At 45.8% G+C, this 20,522-nt stretch overlaps 1 pseudogene; it reads right to left on the reverse strand.

Moving 5' to 3' along the window:
* Positions 1–19,688: 19,688 nt before the first annotated feature.
* Positions 19,689–20,522, reverse strand: LOC136398405 (hippocampus abundant transcript-like protein 1; annotated as a pseudogene).

The raw sequence follows: 20,522 nt of genomic DNA on the forward strand, positions 1-20,522 counted from the left end.
CCCTTGAGGTGTGCATTTGGGGCCTTCCTCTTCCCGGAGCCTGGGAGGGCTGTGTTGTAGGCAAACAGCTGTGCTGGGTGGCTCGGAAGCTGGATGGCTCAGAGGAGGCAGCTTTGGTTCCAGAGCAGTCCCCTTGCGGGGGGTGGGCACTGATAGAGATATTGGGGCAGAAGCTGGGTGTCTCCAGGTGGGAATCAGCCTGGGAGCTAGACAGGCTGGAGGAGATCACCCCTGAGGGGGCGGCACTGCGACCATGGAGAGCATCCCAACGCTCAGCCCAGGGCTCTGTCCATGCGTGGAAAGGGGTGCTGTGGCTGGGGAGCAGCACAAGGCCGAGAAACAGCTCTGTGTGGGGCGTGTGTACCTGCCCGGCTGAGAGTGGCCACCTGGCCATGGGGAGGACTTGATTTTCCCACTGTCAGGGCTGTCTCACTGAAGCACATCCCTGAGGCCTGAGGACATGCTACTAGGGTGTCCTCACAGGCAAAAGCCCCAAACAAACACCAAACCTGGAGCCCCCAGGCAGGCGGGTCATGGAAAAGCTGGCTTAGGGGTCTTTGGTGGCTGGGAGAAGGGCACCCAGCAGGGACAGAGCTTGAAGAAGCTGCCACCATCTCTCTGCTCCAGCCTTCCCTGTTGGGAAGACAATCTTGGTTTTCTTCACCCTGCCCAGAGTGGGTGGGGAAGCAGAGAGAAGCCCTCACATGGGGTCTTACCCTTCTGCTTCTGCCTGAAGTCTGCAGCTCCAGCTTGGGGCGACACCTCCTGTTCCCCTGAAATAAGGGCTTGGATTGTGAACATGAAGCTTTCTACTAGCTCTGCCCTGACTGTAGTAGAGAAGTGCCCAGAGGCCTCTCCTGGGGGACAGAAGACCTCCCTCCAGCCCTCACTGCTGACAGTGTCCAGAATGATGATTTCAAAACAGGAGGCCAGTCAGGCACTCTTCTGTCCAAGAGCCTCTTGGATTTTCATTTCACTTGCTAACAGCCAAGGTCGTCACCAGGGCTCCCAAGTGCCTTCATAGTGGCTGCCCCTGCCCCATCTCCTTGGCCACTATCTAAAACTGACTCACTGGCCAGAGGAGAGGCCAGCGTGCCCACCCAGGCTGTGTGTCCAGCCCCAACAAGGGCACTTCTGAGTTGGCCATTTTGGAGACAGACCCGCAGGCTGGCTTTGCAGCCCACCAGCTGTCACCACTCAAGGGCATTATGAGAACCCAGGACAGCAGCCTGGCAGCTCCCAAACATTCCTCCAGCATCTGGGTGAGATGCTTTATCTTTTCCAAAGAAACCATTTCAGTAAGTTCTTCCCAGGAGAGAGGGAAAACAAAGCTCAAATACCAGAGCCACAGAAATAGCCTGAGGCTGATTAGCTGTGACAGGCCGGTAGCTGTGGCCTCCCACTGACTACTCCTCTGAAATAATAGAGGAGCTTTGCAGGCTCTGTCGAGCCCAGACCCCACATCCAGATAGCTCCTTCACAGCACATTAAGAAAGAAAAGGGGGGAAGGCCCTGGCTGGTTGGCTCAGCGGTAGAGCGTCGGCCTGGCATGCGGGGGACCCGGGTTCAATTCCCGGCCAGGGCACAGAGGAGAAGCGCCCATCTGCTTCTCCACCCCCCCCTCCTTCCTCTCTGTCTCTCTCTTCCCCTCCCATAGCCAAGGCTCCATTGGAGCAAAGATGGCCCAGGCGCTGGGGATGGCTCCTTGGCCTCTGCCCCAGGTGCTAGAGTGGCTCTGGTCGCACAGAGCGACGCCCCGGAGGGGCAGAGCATCGCCCCCTGGTGGGCAGAGCTTCGCCCCTGGTGGGCGTGCCGGGTGGATCCCGGTCGGGCGCATGCGGGAGTCTGTCTGACTGTCTCTCCCTGTTTCCAGCTTCAGAAAAATAAAAAAAAAAAAAAAAAAAAAAAAAAAAAAAACCAAACACACAAACACACAACAGGGGGGGGGAAAGAAAGAAAGAAAAGGGGGCAGGTTTCAGAGGGGTGGGGAGAGGGACCTGCAGCCCAAGAGAGGGAAATGACAGGCCTCCAGGAGCTCCTGGATCCCATCCGTCCAGCTGCCTTATGGGAAAGATCGAGAGGTTAATAAGAAACTGGCCAATACAGAAAGAGAACAATTAGGAAGGTCAGGGGCTCACTAGATTAATGGCTGCTGGAGGATAAACTTCACAGCTTCCAGGAAGGATGCATGACTCTGAGAAATCTTTTCATTTGATGGCTTTTGGTCTGGTTTTGTTGACATGTTTTTCTTCCTGGTATTGAGAGAAAATTACCATCCATTCTCCCCTCCCCTCTCTTCTCTTTCTGCTTGGAAACGTCTGCTTTTCTTCTGTTTCTGGAATGAAACCTGTTCCACCTGTTCCACATACCTGACCCCATACTTGTTTCCATCTGTGGGTGTGCGGTAGGGGATCTCCCTCAGGGAGATCTGGGGTGCTCTTGAAAAATATTTGCATCCATGTGGCTTGTATTCTGAGGTTATTTCAGGCCACGAACTGGTTTCACAGATCAATAGCTCAGCGCACGACAGATATTCTGAGAATACGGAGCTAACCCAAGTGCAATTAGGTGGCTGAGGAGACTGGGCAGGGGGTTCCCAAGGTTCCCCAACCTAGCAGCTCATCAGTTTCCCCCAGAATATTCTGAGGCCCAACCCCGGGCAGACTGAATTAGAATCTCTGAAGAAGCCACCTGGGAGTAAAGGTCCCCCAGTGACCTCATAACCAGCCCGGTTTGGGAACCACAGGGCCCTGGGCCACATGTGAGAAGGGCAAAGCGAGGGGCCACAGCTCTCTTACGTGGTGCACACAGTCATTGGTGTGACTTCTTTCCCCATCCCAGCTGGTGAGTTTCCCGGGACACTCAGTTTTGCTCATCTTTACAATCCCTATACAGGGTTAGCCACATTCTCAACATGAATGTTGAATTAGTTCTTAAAATCGCTCCCCTTCCTAGACCCTGAAACCTGTCCAGCTTTCAGATTGACATTTTCGTCACCCTGGGAGCAGGGGCAGAATCTGCCTTGTGAAGGGGAAAGTCGTCCTTATCGCCAGAGGCAGGGACTGGGGAGCAGAGAAGTCTGTATGAATGAACTGGTCACCTCGTTACCACCTATGGCCCTAGCTCAAAGCCCTTTGTCTTGCCTGGCCTTCACAACTTGGTGTTACTTTATCTAAAAGGCACAAAGGCTGCCTGCTCTGCTCATTTATCTGGGTCTTCATTCTCTTGTGAAGGGTGCCATGTTCTTCATGTATGTAAAAATTTAATAAAATTTGTAAAATGGACGGACATGGTGCCATGAGCAGCACGTCCGACAGATCTCCCCAAAATTTCAACAAATTTATCAACTAGAAACAGAAAAATCTATCCTTGGAGCATCAGGGAGTTCCACACACACTGAAGGCAAAAGGGCTGCTTTCACTTGGAACTGAGAGTCAGGAGGGAGCTGAGGGTGTGGAGGAAGCTAACTGCAGCACGGACGTTTGTTCAAGCCGAGGAGGGAGTGTGCCTGTGGTGAGTCAGCCCTCGCGAGCAACTGCCCACCCACACTCGGGTAGCAACAGCCTGCACGCTGCGAGCAGCCACCTGCTTACTGTGAGAAACCGCGTGCCCCATGCCGCGGTCCAGCGCGCTGCAAGCGGCCCCAGCGCCCGTGCACCGAGAGCGTCTCCAGCAGCCTATGCACCGCCAGCGTAGCCGCCGGCATGCCCAGAGCACCCCACTCACCCCCTGCCCACAGCACCCCATTCTCCCGCAGGCCCAGTGCACCCCAACCGCCAGCGGCAAGCAGGGAGCGCGCCAAAGAGAAATTCCCTACACCTGAGCTTCTCTCCGTGGGCAGGGCACCTCACCCAGCCATTCAAGCTAACAATCAAGCCTCGGGGGAGGGGCGCGTGGACAGCTTGCAGTCCGTCCTGGAGCACAACTGCAGATCCAATCACTGAAATTAGCTTAACCCACAGGCTGCTCACCTCCCAACCTACCTACGGGGCTCTAATTGACAAGATCTCTCTCAGTTCAGCAATCCAAGACACGAGGCATGATATTTTTTAGTGCCTCTTGCTAAAGGGGCGGGGGCAACTTCTGATTGACAGAGCTTTCATACTCAGGGATATACACTAACAAGAGGGACCTGGCAGATGTTAAGACCTGTACTGCAAGCAGCGACTAGTGCATCTTCTTCTCAGCCAAAACAGGCTACAAATTGCAGAAAGCCTGGGGAGAGCGGTCCCACAGAGTGCTGGGCATGCTGAACAGGCCTAGAGGCTCATTGAAAGTCACCTTGAGAGCAATTGGCTCCCAGCCCCACCTGATTACGCTGGCAGCTCTGACTGCCAGAGCCTTACCCAGAGCCCTGTGTTGAGTGGGGTTAGAGTGGGGATTTGCCAGCTCTTTGAGCCTCTTACTCCCCAGGCAGAGGCAGCAGCAGCCTCATAGCTGGATCACCAGGCTGCTAATTCAGGAAGGGGAGACTAGGAGAGAGGCTCCGGGAAAACAGACTCTTTCATTGTCAGAGCCTGCAAACACTAACAAGCCTTGACTATCAACGAGACTGAAGCCAAATATATGACATTGCTGTAGAATCTCATCAACTGCAAATCCCTACCTAAGCATGACACAGGGCAGAGCCTGGGGTACAGAGTCACCGACCAGGAAGAGGGAGAGGAAAGAAAAAGGAAGAAATTAACCTCTCAAAATCAAGAAAAATCCACAGACTTTATAACTTGTTCCACTATTTCTTTTTGTTTCTTTTATCTTCTTGCCTTTATTATTATTATTTCTATTTCCTCCACCTGGTCCTTTTATTCTCTGCCCATCTTATTCTTCCCTTTTCTTGAACTACACTACCCATAAGTGTTACATTTTATTTCTTTTCTTCTTCCTTACTCTCCATGAGTGTTACACTCCAAAACCCTTAACTCTCATTCTCCTTTTGTTATTTTTCTTTTCCTTTTTTTCTTCCTTTCTTTTTCCCCTTTTTCTTATTTCTCCCTTTCTATTCATTTCTTCTTTTCATCTTTTACTTTTCCTCCCATTCAATCCTCAATCACAAACAAATTATTTAATTTGGGACTCAAGTTTTTTTGTGTGTGGCATTTTGGGTGCTTTTTACTTTGCTTTTTAACTCATTAGCATTCCTCCCAACCCAGGATCTCCATTCTATTTAGTCTTTGCTCCACTTAATACAATAGATTTTTTTTCCTCCTTTTTTCTGTTTCCCTCTTATCCCTCATTATATCTCTTAGTCGACCATCACTTACAAGAAAATCATTTTATACTTGACCAAGATTTTTTCCTTTATTGCATTTTGTAGGTCCCTACTTCCTTTTTTGTCCCTTGAACACTTCCCCCCAACTCAGGCCCTCCGTTATAGGCAGTTTTTGTTCCATTTAGCATAATATAATTCACAGGATATCATGATATTTCCCTAAGAAGGAGGGGAGAGGAGGGGAAGAGAAGAAAGAAAAGGGGGGGAATAATAAATTATTACTGGTTTTTTTGTGGGTTTTTTTCCTTTTTTTCCCCAAAAAATTTTTTTCTTTTTTTACTTTTTTTTTACTTTTTATTCTTTATTAATTCTCATTAGTGCTATCAACAAGACCACCCTCAGATGCCATTAAGAAAAAGAAAATCAAATATCATGGATACAAAAGATAGAGAAGTAACACAGATAGATGTGGGAAAATCTATGGAGAAAAAATTTAATATATTGGAAAACTTGGAGCTAAATGACAGAGAATTTAAAATAGAAATCCTAAAAATAATCAGAGATATACAAGAAAACACAAAAAGGAAATTTAGGGAGCTCAGAAAACAACTCAACAATCACAAAGAATATATTAGCAAGGAAATGGAAACTATAAAAACAAATCAAACAGAAATGAAAACCTCAATTCACGACCTGAAAAACAAGGTAACAAGCTTAGCTAATAGAACAGGCCAGAGAGAAGGTAGGATTAGTGAAATAGAAGACAAGCAACTTGAGGCACAACAGAGAGAAGAAGAAAGAGACTCAAAAATTTAACAAAATGAGAAAGCCCTACAGGAATTGTCTGACTCCATCAAAAAGAATAACATAAGAATAATACATATATCAGAGGGAGAAAAGAGAGAAAATGGAATGGAGAATATACTAAAAAAAAATAATAGATGAGAACTTCCCAAGCCTGTGGGAAGAACTAAAGCCTCAAATTCAAGAAGCAAACAGAACACCAAGTTTTCTTAACCACAACAAACCTACTCCAAGGCACATCATAATGAAGATGGCACAAACCAACGACAAAGAAAAAATTCTCAAGGCAGCCAGGGAAAAGAAGAATACAACATATAAAGGAAGGCCTATTAGATTATTATCAGATTTCTCAGCAGAAACTCTACAAGCTAGAAGAGAGTGGACCCCAATATTTAAAGCCCTGAAAGAGAGGAACTTTCAGCCAAGAATACTAACCCATCAAAGCTATCCTTCAAGTACAAAGGAGATATAAAAACATTCACAAATACAGAAAAGATGAGGGAATTTATCATCAGAAAGCCCCCACTCCAGGAAATACTAAAGGAGGTTTTCCAACCAGATTCAAAGAACAAAACAAAACAAAACCACAAGTAACAGCTCCACCAAGAACACAATAAAACCAAATTTATACTGTGACAACAAAAAAAAAAAAAAGGGGGAGAGGATGGAGATAGACAGTAGCAAAGGACGATGAAGCACAGAAACACTCATAAGATAGGGTACTACAATGAATATGGTAGTACCCTTTTCATTACTTAATGGTAACCACCATTGAAAAAACCACCACAGAAACACATGACTTAAAAAAGGTAGCAACAGAGGAAAGAAGTATAGAATACAAACAAATGATAGAAAAACAAAAGAGAAGAATCAAATAAGATACAAGACTAACAGAAAGCAATTTATAAAATGGCAATAGGGAACCCACAAATGTCAATAATTACACTAAATGTAAGTGGATTAAACTCACCAATAAAAAGACAAAGAGTAGCAGGATGGATTAAAAAAGAAAATCCAACTATATGCTGCCTACAAGAAACACATCTAAGCAACAAGGATAAAAACAAATTCAAACTGAAAGGCTGGAAAACAATACTCTAAGCAAATAACATCCAAAAAAAGCAGGTGTAGCAATACTCATATCTAATAATGCTGACTACAAGACAGAAAAAGTACTCAGAGACAAAAATGGTCATTTCATAATGATTAAGGGGACACTGAATCAAGAAGACATAACAATCCTTAATATATATGCACTAAACCAAGGAGCACCAAAATATATAAGACAGCTACTTATTGACCTAAAAACAAAAACTGACAAAAATACAATCATACTTGGAGACCTCAATACACCGCTGACGGCTCTAGATTGGTCATCCAAACAGAGAATCAATAAAGATATATTGGCCTTAAACGAAACACTAGAGCACCTGGATATGATAGACATCTACAGGACACTTCATCCTAAAGCGACAGAGTATACATTTTTCTCTAGTGTACATGGAACATTCTCAAGAATTGACCATATGTTGGGCCACAAAGACAACATCTGCAAAATCAGAAAAATTGAAATTGTACCAAGCATATTTTCTGATCATAAAGCCTTGAAACTAGAATTCAACTGCAAAAAAGAGGAAAAAAACCCCACAAAAATGTGGAAACTAAACAACATACTTTTAAAAAATGAATGGGTCAAAGAAGAAATAAGCGCAGAGATCAAAAGATATATACAGGCAAATGAAAATGATAATACGAATATCAGAATCTCTGGGATGCAGCAAAAGCAGTAATAAGAGGAAAGTTCATATCACTTCAGGCCTATATGAACAAACAAGAGAGAGCCCAAGTGAACCACTTAACTTCACACCTTAAGGAACTAGAAAAAGAAGAACAAAGACAACCCAAAACCAGCTGAAGAAAGGAGATAATAAAAATCAGAGCAGAAATAAATGAAATAGAGAACAGAAAAACTATAGAAAAAATTAATAAAACAAGGAACTGGTTCTTTGAAAAGATCAACAAAATTGACAAACCCTTGGCAGGGCTCACCAAGGAAAAAAGAGAAAGAACTCATATAAATAAAATCCAAAATAAAAGAGGAGAAATCACCACAGACATCATAGATATACAAAGGATTATTGTAGAATAGTATGAAAAACTATATGCCACCAAATTCAACAATCTAGAAGAAATGGATAAATTCCTAGAACAATACAACCTTCCTAGACTGAGTCATGAAGAAGCAGAAAGCCTAAACAGACCAATTAGCAGGGAAGAAATAGAAAAAACTATTAAAAACCTCCCCAAAAATAAAAGTCCAGGCCCAGACGGTTATACTAGTGAATTTTATCAAACATTCAAAGAAGATTTGGTTCCTATTCTACTCAAAGTCTTCCAAAAAATTGAAGAAGAAGCAATACTTCCGAACACATTTTATGAGGCCAACATAACCCTCATACCGAAACCTGGCAAGAACGGCACAAAGAAAGAAAAGTACAGACCAATATCTCTAATGAATACAGATGCTAAAATACTAAATAAAATACTGGCAAATCAAATACAACAACATATTAAAAAAATAATACATCATGATCACGTGGGATTCATCCCAGAATCTCAAGGATGGTTCAATATACATAAAACAGTTAACGTAATACACCATATCAACAAAAAAAGAACAAAAACCACATGATCTTATCAATAGATGCAGAAAAGGCTTTTGATAAAATACAACACAACTTTACATTTAAGACACTCAACAAAATGGGTATAGAAGGAAAATATCTCAACATGATAAAGGCCATATATGATAAACCATCAGCCAACATCATATTAAATGGCATAAAACTGAGGACTTTCCACCTTAAATCAGGAACAAGACAGGGTTGTCCACTCTCTCCACTCTTATTTAACGTGGTGCTAGAAGTTCTGGCCAGAGCAATCTGACAAGAGAAAGAAACAAAAGGCATCCATATCGGAAAAGAAGAAGTAAAGGTATCACTTTTTGCAGATGATATGATCCTATACATCGAAAACCCAAAGGACTCCACAAAAAGATTACTAGAAAAAATAAACCAATACAGTAAGGTCACAGAATACAAAATTAACATACAAAAGTCCATATCCAACAAAAGTCTATATGCCAACAATGAAATATTAGAAAACGAACTCAAAAAAATAATCCCCTTCACTATTGCAACAAAAAAAATAAAATACCTAGGAATAAACATAACAAAGAATGTAAAGGATCTATATAACAAAAACTACAAAGCATTGTTAAGAGAAATCGAAAAAGACACAATGAGATGGAAAAATATTCCTTGTTCTTGGATAGGAAGAATAAATATAATCAAAATGGCCATATTACCCAAAGCAATTTATAAATTTAATGCAATTCCCATCAAAATTTCTATGACATTTTTTTAAAGAAATGAAACAAAAAATCATCAGATTTATATGGAACTATAAAAAAACCCAAATAGCCAAAGCAATCCTAAGGAAAAAGAATGAAGCTGGGGGCATTACAATACCTGACTTCAAACTATATTATAGGGCTACGACAATCAAAACAGCATGGTATTGGCAGAAAAATAGACACTCAGACCAATGGAACAGAATAGAAAGCCCAGAAATAAAACCACATATATATAGCCAAATAATTTTTGATAAAGGGGCCAACAACACACAATGGAGAAAAGAAAGCCTCTTCAACAAATGGTGCTGGGAAAACTGGGAAGCCACATGCAAAAGAATGAAACTCGACTACAGCTTGTCCCCGTGTACTAAAATTAATTCAAAATGGATCAAAGACCTAAATATAAGACCTGAAACAATAAAGTACATAGAAGAAGATATAGGTACTAAACTCATGGACCTGGGTTTTAAAGAGCATTTTATGAATTTGACTCCAAAGGCAAGAGAAGTGAAGGCAAAGATAAATGAATGGGACTACATCAGACTAAAAAGTTTTTGCTCAGCAAGAGAAACTGACATCAAAATAAACAGACAGCCAACTAAATGGAAAATGATATTTTCAAACAACAGCTCAGATAAGGGCCTAATATCCAAAATTTACAAAGAACTCATAAAACTCAACAACAAACAAACAAACAATCCAATAAAAAATGGGAAGAGGACATGAACAGACACTTCTCCCAGGAAGAAATACAACAGATATATGAAAAGATGCTCATCTTCATTAGTTATTAGAGAAATGCAAATCAAAACTACAATGAGATACCATCTCACACCTGTTAGATTAGCTATTATCAACAAGACAGGTAATAGCAAGTGTTGGAGAGGCTGTGGAGAAAAAGGAACTCTCATTCACTGTTGGTGGGACCGTAAAGTAATACAACCATTATGGAAGAAAGTATGGTGATTCCTCAAAAAACTGAAAATAGAACTACCATATGACCCAGCAATCCCTCTACTGAGTGTATACCCCAAAACCTCAGAAACATTGATATGTAAAGACACATGTAGCCCCATGTTCATTGTAGCACTGTTCACAGTGGCCAAGACATGGAAACAACCAAAAAGCCCTTCAATAGAAGACTGGATAAAGAAGATGTGGCACATATACACTATGGAGTACTACTCGGCCATAAGAAATGATGACATCGGATCATTTACAACAAAATGGTGGGATCTTGATAATATTATACAGAGTGAAATAAGTAAATCAGAAAAAAACAAGAACTGCATGATTCCATACATTAGTGGGACATAAAAACGAGACTAAGAGACATGGACAAGAGTGTGGTAGTTACCAGGGGTGGGGGGAGGGAGGATGCAGGAGGGAAGGAGGAAGTGGGGAAGGGGGAGGGCGAGGGGCACAAAGAAAACTAGATAGAGGGTGAAGGAGGACAATCTGATTCTGGGTGATGGGTATGCAACATAATTGAATGACAAGAGAACCAGGACATGTTTTCTTTGAATATATGTACCCTGATTTATTAATGTCACCCCATTAACATTAATAAAAATTTATTTTAAAAAAATTTGTAAAATTTTCCCCCGTTGATCTGTTTTTGTCACCTTAATTTTCAGACCCAGCCAGGGACCCTAAGAGGTCAAGGACGACTTCCTTCCCAACACTATTTCAATCCCTAACTAGTTTCCCGGGTTTCACCCTTGCAAATGCCCGCCCCAGCCCCTGCTTCCCATTCAGTGTCCAGAATAATGATTTCTTTATTTTTCTTCTTTTCCAATTGAAAGGAGAGGAGTTAGAGAGACAGACTCCACATGCGCCCTGACTGGGATCCACCTGGCAACCCCCATCTGGGGCTGATGCTCTGCCCATCTAGGGCCATGCACGCAACTGAGCTATTTTTAGCACCTGAGATGGAGGCTCCATGGAGCCATCCTTAGTGCTTGGGGCTGATGCACTCGATCCAATCAAGCCATGGCTGCAGAAGGGGGAGAGAGAGAGAGAGAGAGAGAGAAAGAGAAAGAGAGAAAATGGGAGGGGGAGAGGTAGGGAAAGCAGCTGGTTGCTTCTCCTGTGTGCCCTGACTGGGAATCAAACCCAGGACATCCATATGCCGGCTGACACTCTACCACTGAGCTCACCGGCCAGGGCCAGAATGATGATTTCAAAACAGAAGCCCAATCAGATTACTCTTCTGTTTGAGAGCCTACTGGATTTCCATTTCACTTGCTAACCGTCCAAGGTCCTCAACAGGGCCCATAAGTCCCCACAGGTCCTTGCCAGGTTGCCCCCTGCCTCATCTCCTTCCATACTGCTCCCTGCTCATCTGCTCTAGCTCCCTGGCCTTTGTCACATCCCTGAACACACCCAGCAGGCTGCCACACTTCCGTTCCTTCTGCCTGGAACACTTGTCCTAAATAAATAGCCACCCAGCTTGCTTCCTCTTCTCCACCTATCAGAAACAGTGCCCTGTTTCATCAGCCTCTAGTCCCTTCTTCCACCCAAGTGACTATATCCTCTACTAGAATACACTCTTCATGAGGGCAGTATCCCCAGCACCAAGAACAGGACACAGTTGGTGCTCAATTAAATCATTGTTTCCTGAATTAATTAGATTGGTTTTCAGTCTAATTATGTGGTACATTTTCTTCTTTACACATGTCAATATTTTTCACACTTTCTGCAGTACACACATAATACTTTTAGTCAAAAAAAGCAATAAAGATCATGGTCTTTTCTCCAGGACTATTCTTTGGGAGACCCAGAGCTACTAAGGATGTCTTAAGAAGGGAAGGGAAGCCTGGCCCAAGCCCTCCTGGCTCTGAGGAGCACCCGGTTCATGCTGAGCTCCTTGGACTGGGATGGCCCCTGATGGTGGACAGGGGAACTTAGTGGGGCCAAGTAGCCCGCTTACCTAATGGCTTCTTGTCTTGGGGTCTGAGGGAGAAGAGCTGGAGGGGAGAGAAGGAGTGAAAACAGAACTATAACACCCACATATCCCTCTCCCCTGCCCAGCACACATGCAAACACAGGCCCTTCCAAGGACGGGGCTCTGCACCTCCCACACAGAAGGGCTGTTGCCTTGGCCGCAATTTCACTGGCACAACTACTTTCTTCGGTCAGGCTTTCTCTCTTTAGTCTGGGGAGCCCGGGACCTGCTGCCTCTGCTCATTGGTATGACTGAATCTAGAACAAAGAAGCCCCTTGGCTTGGGCATGGGCAGGTCCCTGGCCTGCAGAGCCTACTGACTCCTCAAGAGGGCGCAAGTCCTAGGCTATCCCATGACTAGGCGCTGGAGTTGAAAGTATAGCCTCACACTAGAAACAATTCAGGAAACGAGCCCCTTTTACTTGATTGTGGGTTCATTTTTCAGGGGGAAGCCTTCTTCGACCCTCTCCCTTAAGGCCCATCCACGGCAGACATCTGAAAATGACTCAGAGGCCCATTTTCCTCCTCCTTCAGCCCCGGGGCTCCTTGTGCGATTGACTGGATACAGGGGTCACCTGGCTCCTTCCTGTTTTATTGTGACTTGCCAGCCAGGCCCCACCTCACTCAGGGACAGAGCTGCTGTCGCCCAGGCTAAGATGTGGTCAAGGTGCTCAAGGGCAGGGGTCAGCCAGCTTCTCTAAGAACCAGACGGTGAGTACTTCAGTCTGGTCTCTGTCATCCTGATTTGTTTCTTACAACCCCTTCAAAATGTAAAAATCATGCTTGGCTCACAGGCCTTCCGAAAACAGGCTTAAGGGTGGGCCAGCCCAGCCCACTCGCTGTGGGTTTGGTAAAATGGAGCTTGTGTGTGTAGGTCTGGCTGCTTCCATGCTGCCATAGTAGGACTGGGTAGTGGCAACCCAGGCGGTCGGGGCCTGAAATATTTACTGCCTGGCCCTTTACAGAAAATGTTTGCGAAGCCCTGCTCCAAAGCACTCATCTAAGTGACTCACAGGTACTCCCGCTTATAAAGGGTTTCCACACATTCCTATTTCATGCTTGAAACAATTTTGAGATTAGTATGTGTCTGATTCTGCCAATGAGGAAACTGAGGACCAAGAAGGTTAAGGCTTGTCCAAGGCCACACAGCTAGTAAGCAGCAGGATCAGAACCCGAGCCTAGATCTTGACCCCTAAGCTGAGGTTGTTTGACCAAATAAATCGCTCGGGAATAGGCAGCGCATGTAGCCTGGGATATTCTTCCTGTTTGGCCCATCGGTGTCTGAGCTGACCTCTACAGACACTCTTAACATTCTCATGAAATCCTAATGTGCAGAGAACATCTCGAAGGACTTTCTGTGTGCAAAAAGCCTACAGGCCCACGGGCTGGCAGGAGGAGCTGTCCCTTAAAATCCAAATTTGGTTTCTATAAACATTGAACAGGTAGTTACTGTGAAGAGCACCTGAGCTGCAGCAAGCCTCCCAAGCAGGCCTGGACTAGCCTTGCATCATCCTACCGGGTCCCAGACCGAGCATTTCCTGCAGAATCCGGGACTGCAGTGCCATAATTTGTATGAGAGTGACCTCCCGTGGGCATTGGTGGTTTTGCCGTCCCTAAGATAAGAAGAGTTCTAGAACCACCTTCAGAACCAGGCCTCACTTCCTGGGCTGGGAGTGTACGAGCTGGTGTTGTCCCAGTACAGGAAGAAGAATAAGTGTTGTCCTCAAAATCCTTCCTAAGGGAGGCTAGTGTATGCATGTTCTAACAATGCTGCCATTTCATAGAACATGTTAGGCGTGTTCCCTTTGGACCTGCCTTTATGGCTAGTGCTTTAAGAGTCCTATCTGGGGGGCAACTCGGACCTCTGAGAACAGTCACCTTGGTTGAAGCTCTCTTTCAGCTTCCTGCAGTCCAGTTTTGCTCCAGCTCTTGTTTTGTGTGTCCTACAATGTTGTTAGTTTTGCTCATTGTTATTATTTGTGGGTTTTTATTTGAATTGAATCCCAAAACTACAAATTAGGATTCCCCGCATTTCTGAGAAAGTCAGACAACACTTGTTCTGAGTTCTCACCCACCAGCATTGGCTGAACAGAGGAGTTGCTGCCCATTTTGGACCAGCAAGGATTTTACAGTTTGCCACAATCCCCACCACCCCCTGTTGTCTCCTATTACCCAACCTGCTATTAATTATATTGTCTTCCAGGTCCCTATAGAAGTTTTATAGTTATATCACAAATACAGAAGAATTACCATCATAATAGTTGCTGTCACAGGAGTAGACCCTATACTAAGCATGGAACATATATTTTCTCATTTAATCCAGTGACATAGGTATCATTGCTCCCAGCTCACAGATGGGGTTCACCAATCCTAAGTAATTTGCCTGGGATCAAACAGCAAGTGCCTATGCCATGCAGGTTGCAGCTGTGGTCAGACAGGCAGGCAGGCAGACCTGGATTTAATTCCACAAGATGGTGGAAAGCCAGGTTACATTGACATAAAATATCCATATGAGCCACAAGTTGAAATGAAGTTCAGTTACAGACACGTGCATTTTACTTTGTCAGGAAATGGGCTTCTCTCGTTGCTTTAGGGGATGTGAGTGGCTCAGTCAAGTCTCCAAACAATCACAAAGTTGTCCTCTTTTTCTACCCATAACGTATTCAAGAATGGCTAGCCCTGACCCTGATAATGAAGTAGGTTAGGTATCTTTGGTGCTAAAGACACTAAAATAGTCTCTCTTTTTTCCTTGGGACACCTGTCTTGACCTCCTTCTGATGCCATGCACCCAGTGCCCTGAGCTCCCCAAAGGGGCCCCGGGATCCCACTGTGACAGTGTCTAGGCCTGTGACATCACCTCACCTTCCAGATCTCCCCATCCCCTGTCTGTCAAAACAGCCTCCATCAGAACATCCTTTGCCATGTCTCAAATTGTTCAGCTCTTGCTAAATAACTCACAATCTGATAAACCAATGTGGAGAGAAGATGCTAATAGACTCATTTATTCTTTAAATGACTACTTACTGAGTCTACCCTCCCTGTAAAACCAGCTAGGGCTTCCCATTGCCCTTAGGGGACTGAATGCAAGGTCTACATGGCCCTGCTTCTTCTGTCCCTCCAGAAGAGGGACACCACCCACCCCACTCGCCACCCAGCATTCAAATCACTGGCTTCTTTCAGTTCCTCCAACCCTCCTTGTCCTCTATACCTCCGGGTTTTCCTATTGACCCTGTCCTCTGCCTCCTTGTCCTTCAGGTCTGTCCAGTCATGGTGGCATCAAAGAGCACTGCCCGCCCTCCATGACTAGATCAAATCCAACCAGAGACTCCTAGGGGGCGTAATTTTAGATTTTTAATTCAACATAAACCTGTGCCTCCTCAGACGATGAGCTCAACGATGTCATCAAAAAGGGACTTAGCCTGTTTCTATTCACTTCTGTGCCCCTTGTGCCCCTTAATTTATATTTGTTGACGGAAAGTGGTGGTGGGGGAGGCGGAAGAGGAGGAATTCCGAACACTTCGCTATGGTTGAAACAGAGAGAACCTGAACAATGTGCCAGGGACACAGAGCTGGGTAGTGACACAGCAGGACGTTGGAGCCAGGTCTCTGAGGGGCACTTCTTTCCCACAGTATCACCCATCCTTTGGGGCCACCAAAGAATTACACCGTGAACATCACTATGGGGCAGTGTGGCCTGTCTGGCTCCACACAGAGGTGGTGCAGTAGAATTAAGCCAATGCAGGGTCACTGCCGCACACAGGGTAGAGAGTGCTGGTACCAGGGCAGACCTCTGGGGCACATCAGCCAGCTGCTGGGCACTGTGGCTGCACTTGGCAGGGGCGTAAGACCTGGCATAACAATACTCTAGGAGAAGAAAGGGACTATCTTTTGAGCCCTTATTTCATGCAGAACCCTCTAGGAGACACCAGTTGGTTGAATCTGACATGAGATCTGCCAAAGACATATTATTCTCCCCATTTACAGATGAGGGAGCAGGTGCCAAGAATGAGCTTCCCAAAGTCACACAATTGTTGGGGAAGAATTGGTTTGGAACTCAGTGTGTCAGACTTCTGAGCACATTCTTACTTCATGGTGCAGCCCAGCCTCCAAAACAATCAGAATGCTCAACACAATTAAATGCTCCTGATTAAAGTGCCAAACAGGAGCCATCCACAGGAAGGGGCGGGGGGGGGGGGGCAGGGGAGAGCAAGGGGGAATGCTCCTGGTGGACGGGGTTGGCGGTCGGGAGCAGGAGGACCCAGGACCCAAGAAAGAAGAGCTGGTTGGTGGTGGGAGGTGCAGAATTCAGGACCACCAGCCTGATGGCAGAGCTCTGACTTAGGAGAGTGGGGGAGGAACAGGGACCTGGGCAGAGAACCTCGAACATGCACATGGACCTCCAGGCATTCTCCTGTTTCTCCAGGCTCCCCACTCTTTCTAACAAAAGGAGTTTTTATTTTTAATTTCCATTTTCTATGGAAACATTCATTTCCTAGCAATCAGATGTGGATCTGGCAGAAGATGTCCAGCCGTCCAGCGCAAAGGAAAACGCAGCAACACAACCAGTCCTCAGTGCTGTGTCTCCCACACCTGGTCCTGAGAATGGGCACAGGGAGGGAGCAGGGGAGGGCAGCACCTCTCAGGGTGTTGGTGAGCTCTGGCCTCTAACTGGGGGACTTCAGGCTCCCCATGTTCTGGAATTGAGTCTCCTGCCCTCTAGAGGCTGGAGGGGATGATACTCTGGTTTAGGCTCCCACCTAGGTCTAGGAGTGCAGGCAGATGAGAAAAAGGACAGTGGTGATCGAGTTATCCAAGAGATGATTTGACAGGGAGTAAAGGCACAATATAAGATTGTGGTTGACACCTCATCGAGGTATTTTTACCTTAAGGTTTTCTCACATTGTCTTTGAATTTGAATAGATTGTGGATGTTGTATTATATAAGGGCATAGCTTTGGGTGTCAGGCCCAGGTTCTAAAGCTAGGACATTGGGTAGGCAGCTGGCCCTCCCTGAGCTACATGGGCCTCATTGGAAAGAAAAGATAACAGTGTCACCTACAGGGGCAGCTGGCAGGTTCAGACACCTGGTAGAATCTCTAAAAGTCCTCTGTCACTCTCCCAGTTGCCATCCCTCTTCTCCCACACTGGGGAGAGGAACAACCCAAGCAGAGAATGGCCTTCAGCTGTGAATTCAGATTCATCAAGTATGTCTCCAGCACAAATGTGCTGTGCCTGCACCTTCATCTATAACACAGCAGCCATGGGGAATGGCGCCCGCCACTCTCCTGCACAGGAGAGGAGACAAGGTCAGGGTTGGCTTCAGCTCACGCATAGAAGAACCGAGATGTGAACCACTGGCTGGTGAACAGTCTTCTCACCGCCTCCCAGAGACAACTTGAGGGCAGACGGTCAGGTGGAGGACTCCAGGGTGTGGAGTAGGGAGGATTAAGACGAGCCTGCTCCTGGTGTTAGATTTAGGGAGTGCTGCAAAGAGTGTAACTATTGAAGGAACAGGGAGTGCTGCAAAGAGTGTAACTATTGAAGGAACAGTAAGTGTTGATATGGCTCCTGTGAGGCTGGGAACAAAGAAGGTCAGAGACCCTTATCAGAAGTTTAGGTTTGAAATTTGCCACTAAGCTAAAACCGGCCCCTGTTGCTATGCTGCGTGTGACCTCCCTAGCCAATAGCTAAACTGCCACATCTGCTTCTGTACTATGCTTGCTCACTTAGGATATATAAGGGCCTGGCTGTAAGCTCCAGGTGCGGCTTCCGTTTGCAGCTCCTTGTGGGCACGGTGTCTCCGGACATCTTGGGAGTTCACCCCTGCGCAGGTTAAACTGGCCAATAAAGTAACATCTTAACTCCTGAAAGTCTCCGACATTTGTTCTCATACCCGGTGGATGCTACACTGGTGCCTGCACCAGGCAGCCCGGGTGTTTTACAGGTTTGTATTGTATTTAACAGCCGGTGGTCCCAGATGGGGGTGCCTTGAGCAAGGGCCTCCTAGCCCTTGATTATGGCTGGAACGCAGCCCCCTCACCATCCTCCTGGGACAGGGGATCTCTCAACCGCTTCCTTTGGGGAGCCCAGGCTCTCCTATCCCCTGGCTAATGGTCCTCCACCATTATGTACTATGTAAATAGTGCCTCCACGTCTCACGGTTTCACTCACCCTCTGTGAGGCTCAGGGAGCCTCATGACTTCCATGACTTTTTATTGGATGCCACAGTGAGGGCCATGTGCGCAGCTCTTCAAAACTGCTTACCTCCACAACCCAGTCTTTTGTCCTAAGGGGGTCTTATCACCCAGAGGCCCAGGTGAAGGCCTAGTGTCAGAACACTGTGAACTCAGCAGAAACAAAATCCTTTGTTCTCTCCAGGGACTGAGTCAACAATAGTTCCCTCATGCTTGAGTGATGTCATTACCAGCCCAGGGTGTGGTTAGTCACTTCTGCCTCTGGGTGCTTAAATCTGGGTGGGTGGGATGTGTTGTGCCCACAAAGCTCCAGGCCCCAGCTCAGGGCTCCCAACAGTCATACAGGGCTGTAAACTCTACCCACAGGCCACTTTGACCATACTAGTTCCTCAGAAATCCCCCAACTCAGGCTCTTTTGGCTTTTCCACACTTGCTTTGTAAGCATTTCCCAGGTCCAGCTGGGAACCCCGGTCTTGGCCTGGGCCCTTGATGACAGCTTTGTCTATACCACTTGCACCTGGGTGGTCCTCAGGCCCAGTCTCCTACCAGCTAAGAGATTGGGGTCAGGCAGACCCGGGCCACATACATACTAGAAATACAATCTTAAACACGTTACTACTCCTCTATGAACCTATGTTTTCCCATCTGTATAACTGGAATAATATAATGGGAGTAATAGTGTATCCATTGCAAATTTATTATGCATTAGAAAATTTAACTTAAAAACCAACAGCATAGTAAAAAGATGTCATTTCCATTCATAGCATAACAGTTTTCAAAAAGTATTTTCTTTTAAATGTATTCAGTCAGTACATAAACCTTTATAAAAGTTGTATATATACAGTTATGATCCCCTGGGCAACTCCTTGCTGATCTGACTCTGCATTCTGAGAGATGAGGGCACTGACTACCAGAAATGTGACGCTGGACACAGCAGTCACGGCCCCTGCTGCCCACATCATCCAGGCTGAGATCCGAAACCATTCCAGGTTAACGGGAACTGGAAACCCTCGCCAAGGAGAGCAGTATTATTCCCCAATGATCTCATCGAGATGGTAAGCAAGACCGATTGAGCCACAACAGATAGAATTCCTACCATAGCTATGAATGCTGCAATTAAAAAAAAAAGATTTATTTTTTTAGAGAGAGGAGAGAGAAAGACAGAGGGAGAGAGAGAGAAGGTGGGGAAGAGCAGGAAGCATCAACTCATAGTTGCTGCTTCCTGTTTGTGCCTTGACCAGGCAAGCCCAGGGTTTCAAACCAACAACATCAGCAGTCCAGGTCAACATCTTACCCACTGCGCCACCACAGGTCAGGCCAATGCTGCAATTTTAACAGATCCAAAAACTATGACCTGCCTGAGACAAAGAAAAAGACTTGACTATTGTCCAGCTGCAGGGAGGTAAGAAACATGGTGATGCAAATTAGTAAGACTGCACAATCTTTGTCAGCTTTCTTCAGTGACACAAAAGAGTCTGCTTGTTTCCAAGAAATATGAACTCCCCAGAAAGTGGTCTCATTTTCTCTGGGAAAGATCTGGAACAGCCAGTAAAACAAAGCAGATGTCCAGAAGAGCCACCTCCATGGCCATGGCCACCAGCACAGTGAGGATGTCTCCATAGCTGGCTGAAAGGTGTGCTCCAATGGCTGTGCTGCTGAGCAGCTGGCAGCACAGGTGGCTGAGATGCATCCAGAGTAGTACTTAGCTCGTGTTCCTGAGTGACATCACCTACACGGGCAAATATCACAGAGAACGTGAGCAAGAGGACTCCAGACACAGTAATCACTGCAAAATACCACCGTGGGCTGATCCTCATCAGTGGAATTGGGAGGCAGGTAAAGAAGACAGTGCGAGGAGAAGGGCGTCCTCCCCCCACATCAGACGGAGTGCCTAGGAGCAAAGAGAGCAGGCCCTTTGCACCTTCAATGGTCTTGCTTCTACCAGAATGCTTAAA

The sequence above is a fragment of the Saccopteryx leptura genome, chromosome 3 (genome assembly GCF_036850995.1).
Source record: "Saccopteryx leptura isolate mSacLep1 chromosome 3, mSacLep1_pri_phased_curated, whole genome shotgun sequence".
NCBI lineage: Eukaryota > Metazoa > Chordata > Mammalia > Chiroptera > Emballonuridae > Saccopteryx > Saccopteryx leptura.